The 6,571-nt window shown below is 43.9% G+C and overlaps 1 long non-coding RNA gene across 1 annotated transcript; it reads right to left on the bottom strand.

Moving 5' to 3' along the window:
* Nucleotides 1-3,028: 3,028 nt before the first annotated feature.
* On the bottom strand, nucleotides 3,029-6,187 carry LOC142785083 (uncharacterized). Its single transcript, XR_012888844.1, has 3 exons — nucleotides 5,960-6,187; nucleotides 4,913-4,991; nucleotides 3,029-4,719 (listed from the first exon to the last, which is right to left on the bottom strand). It is a non-coding gene; the product is annotated as an uncharacterized LOC142785083 (long non-coding RNA).
* Between the last annotated feature and the right edge of the window lie 384 nt (nucleotides 6,188-6,571).

Below are 6,571 nucleotides of genomic sequence, written 5' to 3'. Positions count from 1 at the left end.
TTAAGGGTAACTAACTGGATTCCCAGAGAAGGAAAGCGGGTAAGGGGGAGACAGAAGGTTAGGTGGGCAGATGAGATTGAGAAGTTTGCGGGTATAAATTGGCAGCAGCAAGCACAGGTCCGGGTTAACTGGCGGAACATGGGAGAGCCTTTGTCCTGCAGTGGACGTAGTCAGGCTGATGATGATGATGATTACGAGCTGGACCGCTACATCTTACATTGTAGAAACATGAAATGAACCCAACAGGCAGTTAGGCAAGAACAAGCATAGAGGTTAATAATTTGTGTCATTAATCTTATTACACTAATAAATAGAGTAATTCAAAAAATATATACGTGGAGGAATTTTTTATCCAACAATGAACCAAATTGATCCGGGAATACAAATAGGAAAAACAGTCAGTAACGTTGATATTCTTCATAAGTATGTTAAAAATGTCAGCCATTTTGCAGTCTGTGAATGCGCCCCAGCCGGTTGAAGCTAGAAGGCAAAAAAAAACGTTATTTCAAAGTCGTAGGAACTCAAGTTTCGCATGCTGAAGCAATCATTTGCGCTATTTAAACAAAGCCAAGACCACTAACTTCTATATGCTTTCGGTCACCTATTTTCTGGATGACAGCGAGTGTTTCTTATAGCGAATGGGGTACTTGTACACAATCATTTCGGAAGACGCTAATGATGGCTTGAGGAAATACACAGATGTTCTAGGTCACTCGCCGACCTGAACGTGAGTATGTAGGGGGTACGAAAGCGGGGCCCTCTATTTTCTTTGTGCGATTGTAGACCAAGATCCTGTAATATACAGGAGCATCCCATAACTAGGGATACCCTGGAAGAAAAGATGTGCACTTTGTATCTAGTCATGTCCAGCACGAAACCAAGGTCATCGTACAGCACCTATTTCTCCACGTCCTTTGTGTATACACAGTAGCGCAAGATCGCCTGCTCGCAGTCTCGTGTCCTCGATGGTATGCCTCTGATTGATATTGGCAGTTGTCTCAGTAAGCCTGCCAGCTCTGTCTCTGGGTAAAGTGTTTGTTAATTCTGTATATCATTGTCGACAAGACGAAATGTAAGAGGCAGTTGCTCTTAAGAGGGACTTTCCTTGCTCCTTAACGTTCTGTTATGTCGACATAAGCATTCACACCCAACGAAAATGACTCATTTTTATTGTGATAGGATGTTGTATAGTGGATACGCCGAATTAGCAAAGCAGAGAGCGAAATATACTTGTTTTCGTAAACATAAAATCGCCGCGCGTTTTCTTTTTCCAACAGATATGCCAACCTTGTTATTCCAGGTATTCATTGGTTGTAGCTGTCTTCCGGGTATTCTCCAGAGTACTTTCTAGTAAACAAGGTGCATCGCACTCATTTTTTTTAGCGTGCGGCCAGCCGCTGCTGCTAAACGAGCTGCCCTGAGGGAGGCTCAGTGACGGCAACGTCATAACTGAGAGCATTGAATCGCCGATGCCGTAGCACAAGACGCTCATGTGTTTCCTCTGTCGAAGCTGAGTATCTACGCCATCGTCAAGACATGCATGCGTGTGTCTGCAGAATTATTTGCCTCATAAATAAAAATAATTAAAGAAACTTGAATTAGGCTTGAGCTTCGCCTTCAATAGTAGAAAGCGATAACTTAGTCGAGCTCCGTACGTATCGTCTTCTCAACTGGTAACCTCGCTACGGTTTTCGCAGCATGCATCAGCCATGCCGAAAGGAAACGAAACAGCCGTGCGCTTAACTATTGGCCGTTTCAAAATATCTCACATTTGTCTACTGCAAGCACACGCGCTGTGTGTTCACGAATCAGTGGAGTGCGTCCATACGGCAACAAACGCAGCTACGCAGCTGTTTCTTCTGTTGAAAATGTTACTGATGATTATCAATAAATATTCGGGGGTGCTTTGTAAGGAGTGGGCATTAAAAAAAACACTTTCTTGTTGCGCCATTCACACGCATTGACTCCTGGCGCTAGTCTAAGCTTCTGCCACGCAAGATCTTGAACTTTCCTGCTAGAAGACTGCAGGGGCCCGGGCCGGGCCTGGCCAGGTAAGACATTGTTGGATACGGCCAGGGCAGGGCTTGGGCCCGTGAGCGTAGGGCTTCCGCCAGGCCCGAGTGAGGTTCGTATTAAGCTCGGGTCTTATACATATCAATTTAATGACATGTGTACTTTGTTTGGTTTTGCTTTTTGAACTTATAAGTCAGTTTATTTTATCGACTGAAAGACGGGTGCCTTATGAAATGAAGCGTATCGAAGCAATGAAATGTGCCTTATCCACGTGGAGTGCCCTTCAACTTGGGCGCTAGCCCTGTTAAAAGTTGGCTTGTTTTTTACCTTCCACTTCTCCTTCCCCAACATATTCACCGCTTTTTCCTTTCTGCCACACATCTCATAGTCATTCATGGAAACCACAACGGCAGATAGCCAAACTTCAGCAGCAGATAGCCAAACTTCGCTCCCGTGATCGCACCGAGGTATTCCACCATCGGGGACTAGGCAACACACCATCGCACTTTCGGTCCCTGCGGGAGGTCGTGCTCCGAACACCGCAATTCTACCCGTTCGACGGAGAGCACTAAACAACACTCTAAGCCAAAACGGAGCAACAGGGGTATAGGGGTTGCTCCTTTCAGGGAGCAATTGCATTGCCACTCCCATTACTCTCCTAAAAGGAGTAACTGCAGAGGGAGGAACCGTTGCTCTCCTTTCAGTTCCTCCTTCGGGGGATGAACAGTTACTCCCTCCAGTTTCTCCCTGCAGACCAACAGTTACTCCCACCAGTTGCTCCCTGCCGACCAACCCTTACTCCCACCAGTTGCTCTTCTAAGAGCAACAGTTACTCTTTACCGTTCCTCCCACGTGTTTGCAGTTACTCTCTGAAAACCAACTGAACATGCTTCCAGTTACTCCTTGGGGAAATGAGTATTTATCTCGAGTATGCTTGTCACACGCTTAACACATGGCGAGAGCTCCTTGGAAGAGCACTGCTTGGGTGCTTCTAACACAAAAAGTGGACAATATTGAAAGGAAAATAAATGCTTTATTGTTCTTTTTATGAGGCGACGTGTGACCACCCGTAAAAGTAGACTTCGCCACACCACAGCCAGCACTAAACAAACACCATAATACATCAAAGGTTTTCTGCGTCATCCGTGGAAAAACAATCTTGAATTTCTAGCATAGGGCAGTCTGTGTCATCATTGGTGAGAGAAGGGCAACTTCTCCAATTCTGAAGAACTCAAGTTTCGCAGCTGGTGTTTCCATCAGGCTAGCGCAGCAGAACGTCACCGCAGGCATATGTGAAGCATCTCATTGCTGCAAGAAAAAAAATAGAAGTGTGAGGTTAAACATGCCAGAATCAATTCATAACAATGAGTCACACACACTGAAGCAGCACTTACATTCTAGGATGTCTACTGCAAAACGAAATGTGAAAAAAAGGAAGGCTCGGCCAAACGTTACTTGGCAAGCAATATAAATGCTGATGTGGTAGACGCTCTTCACATGATGTCTCGGACAGCAATATTCTGGAAGAAAATGTGCAGCACCTCAACAAGGCATATTTGTAGCAGTTAAAGATACCCTTAGGTTCAGTTAACTTGTTTCCTATACACAGCTGAGTTACATTTCTATGAGCCCAGTCACCAATGGGCATTCTAAATGAGGTCATGTGTGTGGCAAATAACACGTACTGTCCGCTCATGTTAAAATACTTATTTAGCTCGTGCACATAGTTGCTCTCGATTCTACTGTTCTATCATACGCTGCTGCGTCTTGAATTGTGCAATACCTGTAGGCACAAGCCAAGCATGCAAAGCCTGCTTGAAAGCAACCATTTGCAGAGGCTACATGATAATCTACAGTATATTTCTTTGTACCTGACGCAAACGGCTGGACAAAACTATAGACAAATAAATGTAGACCGTGCTACCTTCAAAAAATGCTTTAAATTTAGAAAACTAAGGTGCATTTGTTCACTCGGTTGACGAGTCACAGCCACGAGATATGTAAACGAAGCAATATATCTTAAGGCATGCACAGATATTCTGATTCTTTGTTTGACAGTGTCACAGATAGCTTGCCGATACATATATATTTGAGCGCAACAAGATGTGAAGCTTTTATTAGTTCAACGTCTTGTTGGTTCACAGCCAAACAGGTTACTGCTTGTTAGACAAATTGGAATAAGCACACCATGGTTTCCAAAAAAAAAGCATTATTAGAAGTTAGCTCCCGGTGTGAATGTCTGCCTATTTATTTTGTACTGCCTTCTACATGTGCCACAAAGACATTTGTTGAGGATGTGCTACCAGTCAAGCCAAGATCGCATACTTGGTCAATGTGATGGAAATACAAACATTAGAAACACTGCCACCTCTAGTAAGAGCATAACACTCCAGTATCTTGGACTAGCAAAGAGGTTCACAAGAAAGTTAAGCCCACTCTTGCGGAACTTTGAACGCGAATATTTCAGAGTGGGGGAGGTCAACATGCTGTGGCACTTTTAAACCCACGAAACATCTGCGGAAAATAGGGTAAAGGCAAGTCAAGAAACGCTGTTATGAAGGCCTGCGCATGGACAGCTTTGTGAATCTAGGCCCAAGTGTTATGCTTTGTGCAAGCCAAAATTCATGTAAATAGGGAAAGCATACTTTTAGGAGTACCAGCGTAAACAAATCTTGGCAGTTGGCTTTTTAGTACAAACAGCAATCCCTGCAATGAAAACATAAACATTTTATCTTAACGGTAACAGTGTGAGCACACACACGGGCCAGCGGAGCCATGTCGAATTGTCAGTGCCAGTGTAACCATGTGGCATAATGAACTATTCTCTGGCCAACACATGCACAGTTTGCCCCTAAAAAGCGATGCTTTCATATACGTAGTACAAAAAGTGTGCACTTACCAAAATTCACTTGCTTTCTGTACTTTAGCATCGTTGGGAGCATCTTTATCTGCAGTATAACCAAATTTGTGTCATATCCCTGAAAAAAAAGTAAAAGACATGCATCAAATATTGTTTCATTTGGTAGCAGTGAAGTCAGGTTAAGAACAGCCAAGTGGGAATCAGCCGAATTATGTGCATGCGGCAAATCCCAAACGGCGTTATTGAGGTTGTCGAAATTTTCGTCGATTGGTATTAACGTCGATATGTGACTTCAACGGCATGCCAAGTTTTCACAGCGCAATAAGATTTCATGATGCAGAATAATGACAGCGCTAACGAGAACATACAGCATTTATGATTGTCTTTTACAATATTCAGTTTTGCTAAGGTTTTACATCACTAAAGAAATCTGAAAGATTTGGGTCATTCCTCCTCCAATTGTTCTGTCAATATGTAAACTGCTCGCTTGATGGTGCGCTTATAAAATAGTACGTTCAGCGCAGAGGTGAAGCAAGTGAAGCAGTGATGTGGGCAGATTTTTTTTTTTAGGCGTGCGGGGAGGGGGAGGGGGGGGCCGCTTATCTGAATAGGCCGGGCAAGCGAATATGGTCGTCAATTTGGGCTCCCTACGCCCGGCCTAAAAAAATTCTGTGCGCAACCGCCTGGCTATGCCAGTGAAGTGATGCGACAATGATTTGTTCACTTACTGATTTACATACACTTTACAGCTCTAAAAAATGCGGCCCAAGGCCCCAACACTCAGCCGTTAACATTACATAAAGCCAATGGTAGAAAAGTGCCAGTATGAATGCAGCTACAACCCCGCCCCAATGTTTTTTCAAGCGAGGTAGTGTTGCGGAAATGAACTTTTAACTGCAAAAGTACACTGGCACTGCAGTGGTGACAGGGGAAGCAAGAGGGTATGCAGGCGGTAATAAAGGTAATTTAGTCCGATACGGCTAGCAATGGATACGGTGAATAAGAGCAAATCATTTCTCTTTCAATAGCGCAACCACTCAACAATGTATTGTAAGAGCATTAAATGTTGCTGGAAATGCCACTCACCTGCACGCTGATGCATGCTCGGTCCTTTGTCCGACGAGCGAACAGGCTTGCAGATAGCTGAAGACGTGTTTACGATGTGTTTGTTCCACCCAGCTGTAAAATCCACAACTACGTCGCGCTCCATAAAGATAAATATACACTAACCTTCATCACGAATAAGTAGAAACGCAAATCTGCGACACACACACACGATCAAAACATAGCTCACAAGCTCGCCCGTCTATGTGCTCGCCAACCACAGACCATATAAAAATGAGTAAGTAGTGCGAACGGGAACCTAGTTGCGCCGAAAAAAAAAAAAACGTCCAGCAGGGGCAGCACAGGCGTCAGCGCAATAATTTCAGTGTGTTCTCCTAATACAATTATAAAAAAAACTGAGGTACACTAAAACTCATAAATAAATATAAAAAGTTGAGTGTAATTTTTATTTAGTGCTAGTCAACATAAACACTGAATAAAAATTACTTTGTATTTTACATCGTTTGCTACACCAGCGCCACTTTAGTCGTGCGGGCGCAGATGGCGCAGATTTGTCATTCTGCCCTCAAACTACACGGTGAAGCGTGCTACTAAGTGTATGGCTGATGAGAAGCGCGTCTGGGTCCGCTTTTT

The sequence above is a fragment of the Rhipicephalus microplus genome, unplaced genomic scaffold (assembly GCF_043290135.1).
Source record: "Rhipicephalus microplus isolate Deutch F79 unplaced genomic scaffold, USDA_Rmic scaffold_18, whole genome shotgun sequence".
Taxonomy (NCBI): domain Eukaryota; kingdom Metazoa; phylum Arthropoda; class Arachnida; order Ixodida; family Ixodidae; genus Rhipicephalus; species Rhipicephalus microplus.
The sequence above is the reverse complement of the archived record's forward strand: the minus strand, read 5'-3'. Positions and strand labels throughout refer to the sequence as shown.